This window comes from Python bivittatus, unplaced genomic scaffold (assembly GCF_059951505.1).
Source record: "Python bivittatus isolate LINGU-HERP-01145 unplaced genomic scaffold, Pbiv_v1 ctg000020_np1212, whole genome shotgun sequence".
Classification (NCBI taxonomy): Eukaryota; Metazoa; Chordata; class Lepidosauria; order Squamata; family Pythonidae; genus Python; species Python bivittatus.
The window spans coordinates 2,596,354-2,612,563 of NW_028277030.1; the positions used below are offsets into that span (position 1 = coordinate 2,596,354).

The 16,210-nt window shown below is 38.4% G+C and overlaps 1 protein-coding gene across 2 annotated transcripts in view; it reads left to right on the plus strand.

Annotated features, from left to right (window-relative positions):
* The first annotated feature begins 5,734 nt into the window (after nucleotides 1–5,734).
* Nucleotides 5,735–16,210, plus strand: part of ADARB1 (adenosine deaminase RNA specific B1) — a 77,326-nt gene continuing 66,850 nt past the window's right edge. For both annotated transcript variants that reach the window (XM_088133382.1, XM_088133389.1), the window contains exon 1: nucleotides 5,735–6,294. The gene's annotated coding sequence lies outside the window, so the exon portion shown is untranslated. The remainder of the gene's footprint in view (nucleotides 6,295–16,210) is intronic.

Here is a 16,210-nt window from a genome sequence, read left to right on the forward strand (position 1 = left end):
AACTGAATCAAACTTATCAGCCCAATTCTTAATATGCAAGAGGATGACAATAAAAAAAAGTTTATATAGTAAATCTGGCAAATGAATATATAAGACTGTATCTTCATAATCAATAATGTGAAAGTAAAATGATACCAATGGTACTGACCAACTTGACTGACACATCTGTTTTAAACAAACTGAACAGATGTGTCCAGTAGAATTATTTAAAATCTTCTTCCTCCATATTTTAATATTAAAATAGGATTCACATCGCAATATACTTTGTACTGTCTCAAACTGATTTGCTAGGTGACTGTGAGAAGATAAAGCTTTACACCATATAACTAGACATGAAGTTTTTTGGATTCTAACCATTATGTGGCAGGAAGTCTTATTGATTGTGTTTAGCACCAGAAAGTCTCTGGGGTACTGTATATTTAAAAGTACATTAAATCATGATACAACTAAATAACATTATTTATCAATCAACAAATATACTATCAAGAAGGAATAAATTTAATTCTATTCTATCATAATTCTAGGAAGAGGGAACAGACATTAACAATTCCATATTTAAAAGAAAGACAGAAAGCAGAAGATATTTCTCCCATTATAATTATAGCCTTATCCATCTCTAAATTTATAAAATGGTAAGCCATCTACTATGGATTGTGGTAAGACTTACAGAATTAATAAAAGACAGTAAGTGAGACAGGCTAATATTTTTAGTGCTTAGAAAAGCTGAAAATATTAAATGTATGGAATGAAAGAATTTCAAAGCTAAAATTTGTAATCTACTTATCTATAAGTAGACAGACCTTCAAAAACTGACAATAATCACAAAGAAGTAGCTACTCACTCCTACTTTTATTAGGAAAATCCAGTTTCATTTTGAGTTTCTCTGTCTATACTCCCACCACATATTGATTAAAAACCGATAAACTTGCTCAATTACCAAGTGAAATTTTTTTTTTTCAAATTAGACACAGTAAATTGCCCTTATTTAGATGTTTTTAGGCAAATAAGTTTCTGCTGTTCAATTTGCAGAAGGATATTGAGAAGAGGAGCTCATTGTGCTGTGGAATTTCTATTCTGCTGCTGTTAAAGGAAACTATATAAAAAAAGAGAAGATCTTACATAGTCTGTAGTTTCTAAAACCATGACTCCTTCTATAGCTCTTGCATAATTGAAAGACCATGGTGGCTTTGCCGATCAAAAACTATTCACTTTCCATAAGGAGTAGGCTACATGGTTCCTGTGGATATTCATGGACCTGGTGATATTCCCCTTACCATCTGTACCCTTCTATTTTTAAAAAAAGTCTTTATTTTTTTAAAAAAGAAAGCTAACTTGATACAAACCAAAACACCCATATATAGCATCATCTTTATTTACTATTATTCCCAGATACAATCATATGCACACAGGTCTTATAGGCATTCTTAGAAAAGCTAAGCTTAGCTGTTATAACTACACCTAGTGAATAGCTACAGCCTAGTGATTTGTCTGCAAATGTACTCATGTTCTGAGTTTAAAAAAAAAACAAAACCATGGCAATCTGGGGTGATAGAGGGCATCCCAGGTGGTTTGTGAGGTTTATTCTGGTAAATGGGTATATTGTGACTTATCATGCCCTCTGTGGCAACCATTAAGTAATGCAGTGACACAAATTTTCCATGTATTTATAATACTATTTATTGTGGATCATGTTTATAGTGATTTTTTAATGTTTTTAGTTTCATTGCAAAGTGGGCTAGAGTCACTAGAACATGTGGTGTACAAATTTATGTATGTGTCTGAACACACACACACGGGAAGGAGGGGTGTGTATGTGTGTGTATACATGGGAAGAAGGCTGTTAGTCTAGGTAAACTTCTGGCCTGATCTCATGGGTCCTCTACCAGAGGCCTGGGAGTTTGAGGGTTCTGCACAGTATCTTAGCTGTTCCTAGCTTCTGAACAGAGAGCTCTGAATGTTGTTCCTGGGATCTGTTGGAGCCACTCTCCCAGCTTAGGAGTCACAGCCCCGAGTGCTCCTACCACCACTGGGGGCCACTTTGCCCTTTACTTTCCACATCCTCTCTAGTTCTTCCTTCAGGCCCTGGTACTTCTTCAGCTTCTCATACTCCTTCCTGATGTTGCTGTCACTTGGCACTGCATCACCACTGCTGTCTTCTGGTCCTTGTCTACTACCATGATGTCTGGTTGATTGGCCAGTACCTGCCTGTCTGTCTGGATCTGGAAGTCTCACAGGATCTTAGCCCTGTTATTCTCCACCACCTTCTGTGGAATCTCCCACCTGGACTTGGGAGGGTCTCGCCCATACACTGTGCAGATGTTCCTGTACACAATGGCAGCTACTTGGTTATGCTGTTCAGTGTATGCTGTTCCTGCCTGCATCTTACACACTGTCGCTATATGCTGGGCTGTCTCTGAGGCCTCTCTGCAGTCTGCATCTTGGGCCCTGTCCCCTGCTTCTTTGGATCTGGTACTTAGTGCCTGTTCTTATGCTGCTATGATCAGTGCCTCAGTGCTGTCTTTTAGCCCAGCCCTTTCCAGCCACTGATAGGACTTCCCAATGTCAGCCGCCTCAGCTATCTGTTGATGGTACATCCCATGCAGGGGCTTGTCTTGCCATGGCACTTCCTCCACTTGAACTTCCTCCCATGTCTGCTGCTGCCTCAGGCATTCTCTCAGCAGCTCAGCTTTGGGTGCCAACTTACTGATGTACTCCTGGATGCTCTGGGTTTCATCCAGGATATTGGCTTTTACACTCACCAGACCTTGCCTGCCCTCTTTCTGGCTGGTGTAGAGTCTCTGGGTGTTGGATTTGGGGTGGAAACCTCCGTACATTGTGAGGAGCTTCCGGATCTTCACATTGGCAGCATCCATGTCCTCCTTTGGCCAGCTCACTATACCAGGATATCTGATGACTGGCAGGGCATACGTGTTGATGGCGTGGATCTTGTTCTTCCCATTGAGCTGGCTCTTCAGAACCTGTCTTATCCTTTGGTAGAACTTGGATATTGCTGTCTTCCTTGCCTCCTCATTGTGGTTCCCATGTGACTATGGGATACCCAGGTACTTGTAGCTGGTCTCTATGTCTCCTATGTGGCCCATTGATAGTTCCACCCCATCAGTCTTGACTACCTTCCCTCTCTTTACAACCATCCAGCCACACTTCTCCAGTCTGAATGACATCCCAGTGTCCTCACTGTAGATCCATGTCAGATGGATCAGTGAGTTGATGTCTTGTGTGTGTGAGTGTGTGTGTGTGTGTGTGTGTATGAACAGCCTCATGAAATCAGACCAGAAGTTTACCCAGACTAACAGCCTCCTTCCCATAATTGCCTAAAACCTATATACAGCAGATTCAGGAGCCTAAGGCAATAGCTTTGTCCTTCTCTTGCTCCTTAGCAGCTGTATCTACTCTGAGAAGCTGCCATTGATATCCTGATTATCCACAAATTTATTGAATCCCCTTTAAAGCCATTTAAGGTAGTAGCTATCACAATATCTTGTAACAGCTCATTCCATGAATGTATAATGCACTTTGCAAAGTATTTCATTGGATTACCCTAAATTCCATTATTATGAGACACGGAGAACTTCTTTGTATTCATTTTCTCTGTACCATGCATAATTTTATAAACTTCTGTTGATCATGTTCCTCCTAAAGTAAAACCACATTGACTAGTCCATGAAATCACCACAAATTGAGCTTAACTCAAAGGAGGCTTTAACATATCAATTTTAAAAGATTTCAGAGTTAAATAAGTCCCATGCAAATTTCAGTGAGAACTGACATTTTAAAACTTTGCAAAGTGACAACTGCATGTTTTTAACTTTCATAGTCTGCATTGCTGTGGTTATACTTGAGGACCAATTTGTTTTTTACATTCATATTAAATGTGAGAAGGAACAAATCTATGTTTTGAAAAATGTATATTATTCCAGAGGAATTAAATTTTGTCAGTGTTCTGTTCTTACACATCCATATCTAGAAGAACACATTCTGCAATTTCTGGTAAATTTAAAACAACTTGATGAAGAACTGTTTCATTCATATCTCTACAGTATTATTATTCATTAATTCATATTAGTCAATCTAAAAGTGTTACTTTTTACCTTTCCTTTATCTACTTATAGACTTAACATGCTATAGACAAATCTTTAACATTGACACAGTGCCTCTTCACATATGTAATCTTGTCATAGCCCTTAAGATAAAGCAGTACTGTCTTTACATTATAGAAGGATACAGCTGGGGAGGGTGAGAATAGTGCCCATTTATAATATAGGAATAATAACAATGATAATGACTTACCACATGGGATGGCCCAACTTTTAGTGAAAACATAGAAATTCTAGTTGGAAATATACCACTGGTGACCTGAATCAAATAAGGTCCTAAATAACAACACTGTAAAAACTGAGAGACTGTGAATCCCGCCCCCCCCCCCCAATATTCTGATCTTTGGCAAATTAGAGTCCCGGAAATCACTTTGCTTAATAGTTCTCAAGATTGTGGCAGCTTTCTTTCAAGCAATGTCCTACTTATTAGATAGCCAATAACCAATAGTGGAGAAGCTATTATACTGTAGCAAATCCATAAAGTAAAAAGGAAAAGTTTAAATATGTCTTAATATTTCTGGCTTTGACTGGAGTGCTGGTTATGGCTTAGTATTAGCACATCTGTTGTTCTCTTAAACAGAAGCAAAAAATATTTATGTACAGACATACTGGACAAAGATCTGGATTATAATTAGAACCTGAATTTGAAAATATTCCACACTGAGTAATTAATAACACTAAATCAAAGGGATTGCCCATGTCATAAATTATCATCAGAATTAGCTTTTTTTCCAGATATTTTGTCATCAAGCCATCAATCAGAATTTGAACAGCTCAGGTTCAGTAACCTGCCCTCATTAGAACTTTGATGTAGTCAAATTGCAAAGTACCAAAATCTCTCACTTTCTCTAGGTAAGCAATATTGTTCTGAATTCATTTTAAGAAAGATGAGCGCACACACTCATATTAAGCCTGTACTCTTATAAGTACTTTTGAGTAAGTCTCACTACAATCTAAGCAATTCCGTTTCTGGATAAGCATCCATAGCACAACACTATTCAGACCATTCAGTCAATGAACCCCACTTAATTTATCGAGATCCACTTAGGAAAACGTTCCTTATCGGCGTGCACAGGACCACAGCTGTAAACCTGGTCCAGATATAGGAACAAAATGAGTGGCAAACTCCTGAACAGCAATACATCACTTGGGACGACTGCACACTGGCTTTTTCTGCTCTGCCGCTGAAGCACAGCAGAGAGCGAGTTCTCCTGCGGGTGTCTCCTTCTGCGCCGTTTCGTGAGTGAGACCTCACAAATGCTCCCCTACGCTGCAGTCTGCGGCAATTAAGTCGCCTGCCCAGCGCCGCTTTTCCAGAGATAAGAGTATCTCTCATCCGTGTAACGGTGCACCGAAGGAAGCCTTCAGTGGGTTTCCTGTAGCAGCAAGAAGGGAGTCCCACAAGGCAGTATCCGTTGCCCGATCCTGCCCCTCGGGATGGGGTTAATTTGGCTTCCCGAACATGGAGGCTCCTTGTCGTTCCTAGGCAGCTCCAGACTTTTCCTAACCGAGACGAGAGAAGGACCGGCCTTCGTTTTCACCCCGGGCGTTTCAGCGTAAGAGTCCCTCCGAGAAGAAGGCGACCGTCTTCGGCTTGGACAGCATGTGTTGATCTGCATATCCACACCCCAGGAAGAAAGGCGCCACATCGGGCTGGCGTCTGGACCAGACAAGAAAAAGAGAGGGGAGGGGAGGCGACAACACATCCCGCCATGCCGTCCCCCATTGGCAGCTCCGCGCTTGGACGGGAAAGCAGGAAGAGCGGAGGCAGTCTCCCGCGCATGCGCAAGCGCGAGCGGGGGCGGGTCTCGGGCTTCCTTTTTCTTGGCTCCTCCCGCTTCCAGCCTCCGTGGTGAGTCTTTCCCTCAGCGCAAAAGCAGTCCGTGGCGGGAGGGGGGAAGAGCGGAGTGGCTCGAGCGCAAGCTGTTGGCTTGGTTTGCGGGGATCCGCCGCCAGTCTCGCGAAGGGAGTGGAGCGCGCGCGTGCCCGCCCGCCCGCCCGGGGCTGAGCGACCCATCGACCAGCTGGGCAGAAGCGGAGGCGGCGGGGCAAGGGCGGGTGGCTGCGCCGTCGGAGCTTCTGCAGAGGTGGCGGGGAAGGGGCGGTGCGTTGCCCCGACAGCGCTGCGAGGAAGGACGAGCCCGGCCGCCGCGGTGCATTGTCGCCGGTGCTGTGCGAGGTAAGCGAGCCTCCTCTTCTTCCTCCTGCTGCTTCTTCATCCATTGCCCGGCGGGGGCCTCAGTCCCTGCGGAGGGTATCCTTCTCCTTCCCCAGAGGAGCCCGGGCATCGTGAAGGGGAGCCGGGCGACAGGTGCAGGCAGAGAGAGGAACCGCCGCTACCGCGCCGCCTGCTGCTGCTGCTGCTGCTGCTGCTGTCCAAGGTCTGTGCTGTGTGGTCGCCCCTTCTCCGCTCGCCCTTTCCGAGGGCTGTAGAGGGGAAGGGCGCGAGGGCGCAGGATCTCTTCCTCCTGGTCGGCTCGGCCGGCGACGGTCCTTCCTCCACGCAGTCACAGGCTGCACTGCAGCTCCCCATGGCAACGACCTGAGGGGATGGTGGAGTCCGGGCGGCACCGACCGCATTCAGACCGGGCGCCCGGAGATGTCAAGTTTAACCTTCCACAAGTTTATGTTCGTTCTTTTTTTAAACGCAGTAATTCTGTTCAAGTAGGGAAGCAGCAGGAAGAGAGCTGTGCAGAGAATCATCCTGTCTGGTGTGCTGGAGTTTGGGATTTACCTATATTCCAAACTCTACAGACTGAATGTGTAATCTATATCATTAAAACAGCATCCTCCTATCTGCAGTCTTTGGAAGTGGTACAGGCCATATTGTCATTTAAGGATCTTGCATGTGTTAATGAGGCCTATGGGCCAGCTTGTGACAAACTGGAGCCACCTCTGCATGCAGAAGATGGGAAAGACCACTAGCTGCTATATATACACAGATAGACAGTTGTTTTTGCTTTACAGTAAAGCACTGGCATTCTTTTGCACATTTATAAGGTTTTCAGAATAGTGGGGTTTCTTATATTTCATTTCTCTGATTGTGTGCATGTTGCATATATCGTAGAGCTGCCAACTAGCAATAGCACTTTAGGCAACACATGAAATGGACATCTGCCCATCAAACTTTATGCCATAATAAATATATCACTCTTTGTTAATAGCTATAATACTCTGTTTTTGCCGTAGCAGGCTCCTGAAATGGTTTCATTCATGAAAATTTATCCTGATCTTATCAAATACTTTCATTCCTGAGAATTTAACAAGACAACCATGACAATTGACCAATTGACCATTTATTTTGCCTTTTACATATCTGTTCTTATTCTGCCAGTAACATAAATATAATTTTTATTATAGCTAACATACTTAATGTCTCCTATTTTTACGTATGTAAATTTATTCTTGCTTTTAGTGAATGGCAGTAATAGCTGCCTTTTAGATACTAAACAACTATCTAAAACCAGTTGTCAGTTATCTGCAGTAATTTTCACTGATACAGTAAAAATATCAGATACAATTATCAAAAAAGCTTATGACACTCTTAGAATGGTTTCTGCGTGGACATTAATGGAAGCGAGGATTCTTCCCATTCTTTTTTAAAGGAAGTGAGTAAGTAAACGTACAGCTTTTAAACCAAAGTTGTGAACAGAAATCATGTACTTTGTAGAGATTCTCATTAGCTGGTCAGGAGAAAAGGCAAAACATTTTATGTCTGAACTTGATTGGGCAGGTTGTGATTTACAAATATTTATTTTAACATATATTGAGAAATCACAGAATAGCAGGAACATATAGAAGAATGATTATATAATTTTATTAAATGTGAAAAATAAGAACTGAAGAGATAAAGAGCATTATTACTGTAGTTGTAAAATGGGAAATTAGTATGAATGTCAGGCTTATTGAAAGTATTTATATCTCCATATTTCCTAACACCTGGTTATTAAATAACAATAATAGAATGCTATAAATAGCAATAGAATGAAAGAATAGAGTATTTAGAACTTTTACCCAACAGCGTGAACTCAAACCATGCTGCTCAGTTACCTGTGTACAAGGTTTGCATGTGTATCAGGTTCATTCTTCATTATTTCTCATTCTACTGCTCTTAGAGGAAACCTTGACAATATGTGGCCTATGGCCTGACTTAATATAAGGCAGATTCCTATGTTCTAGTGATTAGAGTTTTTCTAAGAATCTAAAATTATTTCAAAATAGTTCAAGATAATAGATTTTGAAGTGTCAGTGCTTAAAATGCCACAAAAATGTCAAAATTTGCTCTGAAAATCAATACATTTTGGTGTGAGAAAATCTTTAAAAAACTCAGAGATGAATTTGAGCATGAAGTTAAAAACATTCAGACTATCATTTTGTATTTACTTTTTCTTTCCTTCATATCTATATCTGTATCTTTTATTTAATATTGCTTTGAACATAGATGAAAGTTAATATTCTATACATGTGAATAATTAAACATTTACTTGTCACATTTTATGGGCATAAAGTTTTATATCTTCCAGATATCTTCATCAGAAATAAGTCACTTAAATTCTAGTTTTACACACCATGTAAAACTTATAAGGTAACTATTTACCTAGTCAATACAGACCTCTGTATTGTTTTGTACTGAATTGTTGTAGCATTTTATTTTTAACAACATGTCACTGAAATATTTTATTTAATAGAAAAGGCATTCATTAGGTAATAATTCATGGTCAAATGCTTCATTCTGATCCTTTGTGGAACTGAAGAGTAATTCGATGAAAATGAATGCCATGACCAATTCAAAGGAATACAATATTACCCTTCATTTTTAAATCTCAGAGGATACTAGCTTATGTGTTCACGTTTGTAGCGAATGGATGTGATAATATTAATGATAAATATATATAGTATGATTAATATAATATCAATTATATATATTAACATTAATATTAATCAAAAGAGTAAATATAACATGCCAGAAGTACAGATGAAAATTAAAACTATTATTATCTATTAATAGTTTTAACAAATAATACTCGTGAGTGAAATCCAACATTATGCTGTTAGAGCTGCCTTTGCATAGTAATATTTTGCTTTACTTTTCTTTCTCCTACCTCCTGCCCCTTAATTAAAATATGCCCCAGAGGATTAGGAAGCAGACTGAGTAGTGTAGTGGACTCTAAGGCAGGGTCGATTGATCCCTTTCCCATTTTGTAAATAGGAACCATTTCCAGTCATAGGAACACGGCATTCTGTTTCATCTATTATATGTCAGATATAGTATATAACCTTCTAGCAGCTAATGCAAACAAAGCTTTTTTACTGGTCAGAAACTCATCAACATCAGCCAGCAGCCATCTAATTCTAAAGTCACTTGGCTGACCTTATAAAAATTTTGGGAACGAAAAAAGCAACTCTGAGTGAATTGTATAGAAGAAACAATAAAACGTATTGCACAATATATTGGGTTTTACCTGATGCAGAAACATAGAGACAGCATTGTGCAGTACACTTATAGTGGCCTATCAACACATGCTGGAGGCATAGTTTGAAACCTCACCTGGATAAAAGCAAGTCTCCTAGAGAAGAAAGTCTGTTTCTGTAAATAAGTTTCCATTTTACCATGTGATTTAGATGAAATATACTGAATTATAATTTTTCCCTATTTGGCACTGTCAGTGAAACCCATACCACATATCAGTTTACATCCTGAGATTACCTGATAGGTAATCCAATAATTTAGCATTAGACAATTACAGAATTGTAGCCAGCCTTCTTTCTTTATTCTGCTAATCTAAAAAGCACAATTTTATTAAATAAATCATTTTTCCATGTTTAATATTGGAAAAATATGAAACAATAGATACATGAATATCTGCATGTAAAAAAAGGAGACCCACTTCTCTTCTAAACATTGCATCAATAGCACTGTGTGGTACTGCCAGAAGCATATGCAGAAACGTATTCTGAATTATATCAAATTCATTTCTACATGGGATTTTCCATATCAACACGTATTTTTAGCATTGGTTCTAATACATGAAAATCCTCAGTATAGCTTATATGTGGGTTGGTACAGATTTAACTGCCACAAAATGAGTATGCAGTGGGAAGTGTTAGGTACAAATAGCACTGTTCGTTGTAATTATTCAGTAACCATTTATAATGTCCATATTCTTGGCAAATGCCACCACTTTAATCTTATAAACAGACAGACCTATCTGTTTACAATAAATTCCAGATTTAGAAAGTAATCTTCTCATGCAAATAATGAAATAGCAACATAACATCTGCATAAAGAATCAGTAGAACTTTTTGAGTACCAATTGAAGGAAACAGAAAGAAAGGATTTTTTTCCTGAACTATGTAATTTAAGCAATAGAATTTGCAGCTGTTTTTGGTAGCTGAGAGATGTACAAACTCATGATGGCAAGTGTAATATGTAGAGTATACTCACAAGAAGTTGGGAACTCAGTTGGCCCCTAACATATTTTGAATTAAGTAATTGAACTAAAGACTATCCAATTGCAGTACATTTCTTATGAAATCCAGCCTGTAATGGATACTGAAGCTGATATTCATTTACTCATTTTTGTAGTTTTCTAGCAGATCTTATGGACATGTTTTGGCTTATTCAGCAGTGGTCCTGAAAATCACCTTCACTCAACTTGTGTAAAAGTTGGAACAAATACTAGGTATTCAGGCAACAAGCAATACTGTATTCCTGTCGGATTAGCTGAAGTTATAAAAAGAGTTGAACCAATTTGAAAAAATATTCAGATGATAGAATATCCAATTCCTGTGGATTTACCTACATGGATTTTTCCAGTGAGGCATTTTATTTCTGCTTCACTCACACGTATCCAGTTTGGTAGAATCTCTAAGGTAATCTATATGTAGCACTTTCCTCCACAGGACAATCTAGCTGACTTCTTTCAAAAGTACACACCTATAAATCTAAGATGATTTTGCTACTGGATCAAGGCTTTCCAATGTTGGTTTCATTTACATAGCTTCTCATCTCATGATCTTTTTATTAAGTTCAGGTTGCCTGAGATCTTTCCTAAATGTAACATAACTCCTTTTATAGGACCTTTTTCTAGCTCTTTTGTTTATTTGATTTATTCAGCTTGAATAGCTGAATGTTATCAGGACTACATTCCACATCAAACCTAAATTAGATGTGAAATTCCTGATAACAAGGCTTTTCCTAATTAAGTGTCTTAATTTTTCCATCAATCCAATATAAACTGAGACAAAGATTGTATAACATGTAGTAAACAGCCACTTGTTTTTCACCATATGCATGGTACTATTTATGTTAGGGGCTGTTTGCTACACATTATATAATCTATCTTTGCAACCAATGACAGATGATTATCAGACAATCACTCTAAATAAAACATTTAATTTAAAATACCTTCTGTGACATAAAAATATAATCAACCTCACTGTTCCCATTCTGAAATAAAACAAAAGGTCATTATATTTATTTATGTATAAATCTACAATGTAAACATTGTAACTGATTTTTATATATTACAGATTAAAGAATAATTGACAGTTTTTATTAATAAGGCAGCCCTGTGAACATCTAAGATGCGTACATCATCCTCATGAAAGAGAAAAACTTGGCCATGCTTGTTTAATTTGATAGCATATAACCTATAGAATATATGCACTTTTAAGCATATAGTCCAATTAGTTTTGGAAACATTTATTGTTTACCATACCTATTATTTTTTACAGTTAAATCTTTGATAATTTGGTTGAAGGTCATAAGTAGAGATCAGTTCAGCCAGGTTTACAGGCTTATTGATGAAATTTCAAATTCATATTTGCAAACTAAGTTTCTTTTTAAAAAGTTATGTCAAATTGCTATATATAAAAGATCAACTCAAGATCAGTAATACAGTACTTCTTTGCTCATTCTACCATTCAGTTTATTGTTGATTTTTCTTATCTAAAAAGACTGTGATATTTTTAAAAAAATGTTTTCATTGTTTGTTTCAGCAAATTGTATGCAGTTATACCCTGATTCAGTTTTTATGGCATGACATGAAATTTTGGACATGATTCATCCCTCACGTCAAGCTTGACTTCTAATGTCTACATGGACATGTTCATCTTGTTACCTTGGCAACAACACAAAAATATTTTGCCATTGTTTAAATCAACATCAAAATTTGGGGACCTAATATTTGCTCTTCTTACAAAGCAGCTTTTATTTTTACTTTAACAATTATTCTGATTTCTTTTCCTTCTTCATATTCTGGCATCCTTCCCAGAATCCTCTATCTGAGATTTACTAGATTTACTTACTATTTACTTATTGCTTACTTATTAATTATTTTACTAAATATTTTGTTAGGGATAGTTTGCTGTTTTGTGAAGGAAGATGCTATAGAGTACTTTCTTGTCTAGTACTTTGTTAATCTTTCTCTGTTTGGGGGCATGTTTAGTAAGCTTAGAATTCTTAAATTTTCTAGGACTCACAAACGAATCAGTCAGATTCCCACTTGAGTAGAGATATCTTTTCACTGTATTCTTAAAGAATAAAGAACCATTCAGTATGATTAACTACAAATCCAGTCAACTATTTTTAGATCTGGAAAGGTTGTTTAAACCATTTTGTTCATAGGGAATAACTTAATACTCTTTATAGCTTACATTTAAACTATTATTAAAATGACAGAAAAAATTGAAAGCAAATTTGCCTTCAAGGGATAAAGACAATTTTCTTTATTTAAAAGACTAAATTATTTACTTTGCTAACTTCTAATGTAATGTTCCAATTTTTACCAATAAATAACTTATACTGCTGTCCCCAAATCTCTCTCTCTCTCTCTTTCTCTCTCTGTGATGTATACCTCCCTTTACAGTTTGTTTATTTGAACTGTCAGTGTTTTAAAAAAGCTAACTGATGAATGTCTTGAGCAACATTTTCCACCTATTTGATTTTTAATTGTAAGGTATTTTACAACAAGAATCACATCTAAATTTAATTTCTCATTTAATTTGGTGGTACAGATTGATTGTATTAATAAAATAAAGTAATAATTTATTTTATATTATTAATAAAATTAGTCTGTGCCACCAAATAGGGCATGTTATAGGGGAGCCACAGGGATACAGCATAGGGAGTTTTTATTGGCAAGATCAGTTATATCATCTGCTATCTATATCCTGCTTCCTGATTTTTCCTGTACTTAACTGCAGTTCTAACATTAACTTTGTGTGTGCATATTTATTTCCAGAATTCATCTGTTACTTTACAGTGACTACTTTCAGGGTGATATATATGTTCAGAGAATAGTATTGGGTTCCATAAGGTTTCAGTCTGTTATCATTGGGATAATAGTTAGAAATGAGGTGTCAACAGTGCATTGATGATGATACGTTAAAATAAAGTTAGGTATCACCAGAAATAGGAGAAACGATGTGGCCCTTTGACCTGTGTCTGGATGCAGTACAGGTAGTCCTTGCTTAATTGGGACTGGAATCTTGATTGTTGAGCAAAGTAGTCATTAAGCAAGACGCCCATGTAACTGCTTCATTCAATGACTGCAATCCGGGCACTTCCGGTTGCGGTTGTTAAGCAATCTCCTGGATCGTTAAGCGGATAGCGCGAAAGAGCTGCCTGCTGGATGGTTTCAGCTCTGCGCAGAGCTGAAATCCTCCCTGCAGGCAGTCTTTTCACTCTCAAATGTTCCTGCAGCCCGCCAAGGGGTTTCTCCTCCCCTCTGTGCCTGGGCAAAAGAACTGCCTGCTGAAGAATTTCGGCTCTGCACAGCTTTGAACATTCCTGTGGCCGACCAAGGGGTTTCCCTTCTCCGTGCATGGAGTGAAAGAGCTGTCTGCTGAAGGATTTCCTGGCAGGCAGCCCTTTCGCTCTCAAATGTTCCTGCAGCCTGCCAAAGGGCTTCAGCTCCTCTCCGTCCCCTCTGTTTGCAACCTTCCCTGCTGGCTTCCCCAGTGACTTTCTAGGGAAGCCAGCAGAGAAGATTGCAAATGGTGATCACTTGATCTCAGGATGCTTGGCAACCAGTTGTAAATGTGAGCCAGTTGCCAAGCGCCCAAAATGCAGCCATGTGACTGTGTGGGGGGTGTGACATTTCATGATGGCCAGAAATGCTTTATGGGCCATAAAGCACCCTTTCTGAGGCCATTGTAACTTCAAACCATTGTTAAACGAATGGTCATTAAGTGAGGACTACCTGTAATGGATGGATGAGGGGCCAGAAAGCTGAAACTGAATCCCAGCAAGACAGGGGCATTATAGACAAATAATTCCTTTGTCCAGGATGAAATTGCTATACCCTCTGAGGTAGTATGTCCGTAATCTGGGGGTTCACCTTAAATTCTTGATATTAAGAAGTGGCTTTTCTAGCTCCATCTGAATGTTTGTTCCTTATCATACTTTGTGTAGTAGTAACTTTAAGATTAGAGAGCCAGATTGGTGTAATGGTTAAGGGATCAGACTAGAAACCAGGAGACTGTAAGTTCTAGTCCCACTTTAGGCACAAAGCCAGCTGGGTGACCTTGGGCCAGTCACTCTCTCTCAGCCCTAGGAAGAAGGAGGCAAGGGCAAACCACTTCCAAAATCTTGCTAGGAAAACTGTAAGAACTTGTCCAGACAGTTACCAGGAGTCAGCGCTGACTCGAAGGCACCAAAAAACAAAAGAACACCTTAAGATTGCATTCTTGCAAGGACCTTTACATGTTTCTGCCTTGTTAGCCCCAAAGCAGCAGCTCATGCAGAATGTTGTGACTTAATGTTTGAAGACGGCAACTTAATGGTGAATTTATTACAGTTATTCTAAAGGAGCTGACCTGGCTGCCAGTTGCCACTGAGCCAGGTTTAAGATGCTTTTATTGACAAATAAAAATCTACACTACTTAAGGCCTGACTAGCTGATAGATTTCCTTCTCTGTCATATATTAGTGGGGTTATTAAGGATAGTGGATGCCTTCATACTCAGAATAGTAGAAAAAATACCATTACATTCAGAGATTAAATATAACTCATAATGCAGGAAACAGTCTAAGGTTCTGCAGTTCAGGTGAATGAGTCTGTCCTGGACATACAAGAGCAAAGCAGCAGTAGATATTATTTCCAGCACAGGTCTATTTAATGAAGATCATTTTATTTTAGAACTCAGTTCTCCACCAGCTTGGCATGCATTGATGTTATTCAGAATGCAAGATGATCCAGGAATGACAGCAATTCCTCAGCAGACCTTTACTGTCATAAAATTCTTACATCGTGGCACTTCTGTGCCTTTCAACTTTTGACATTCCATTCTGTTGTATAACCTTTTTTGATATTCAGCTCTGCTGGCACTCCTATACTGTAGGTCCAGAGATTAATGTAAGGGAATCTATACTGGGACATAGTGCTATTTATTCAGTGGCTTCTACAGCAACCTTTGGCTCATTTTCTTCCAAGGACAAGTCATCTAAAAGGGCATAGACAGCAACAATATTTTGTTGTTATGTAAAACATTAGATGAAGGTTTCATCTTGAATAAATGAAAGACCTGTCAGCTTTACAAAGTACCTCTTCTTTGTAAAGATCTCTTTAACATTTTTGGTTTTCTTGGTCCCTTTTTCATGTAATACTTTCATTGCTGTTCAGGAACAAAAATAGTTTTTATAATGCATGTGAAATATACATAATATTGATTAACAGTTATCTTCATTTTTGGACTGAGCTTTTGGAGTTATCATGACAAGAACCTGTGCTTCAACATTTAGAACAGGGTTTAAAAATGAAACTTTTTAAAAGAAAGGATAGAGAGATATTTAATATTACAATACCTCTCTATCCTTTCTTTTAAAAAGTTTCATTTTTCTTTGTTTTGGATTTGCAGTGAAAAATAGATCTATACAGCTCTATTTTGATCCCTTCATCTTTCCCCCAAATATTTAATGCCTTGAAAATGTTTCTACATTTCAAAAGACAGATATTGAGAAACCTAACCAAAACAAATTGTTTATTAACAAAGTCCATTTTCATTTCAATTCAGAACCAGTACATTTGACATGATATGAACTATACTCAAATTCCAATTGGAAAAGTCTACAGCTAAGGCAAAAGTGGTAAA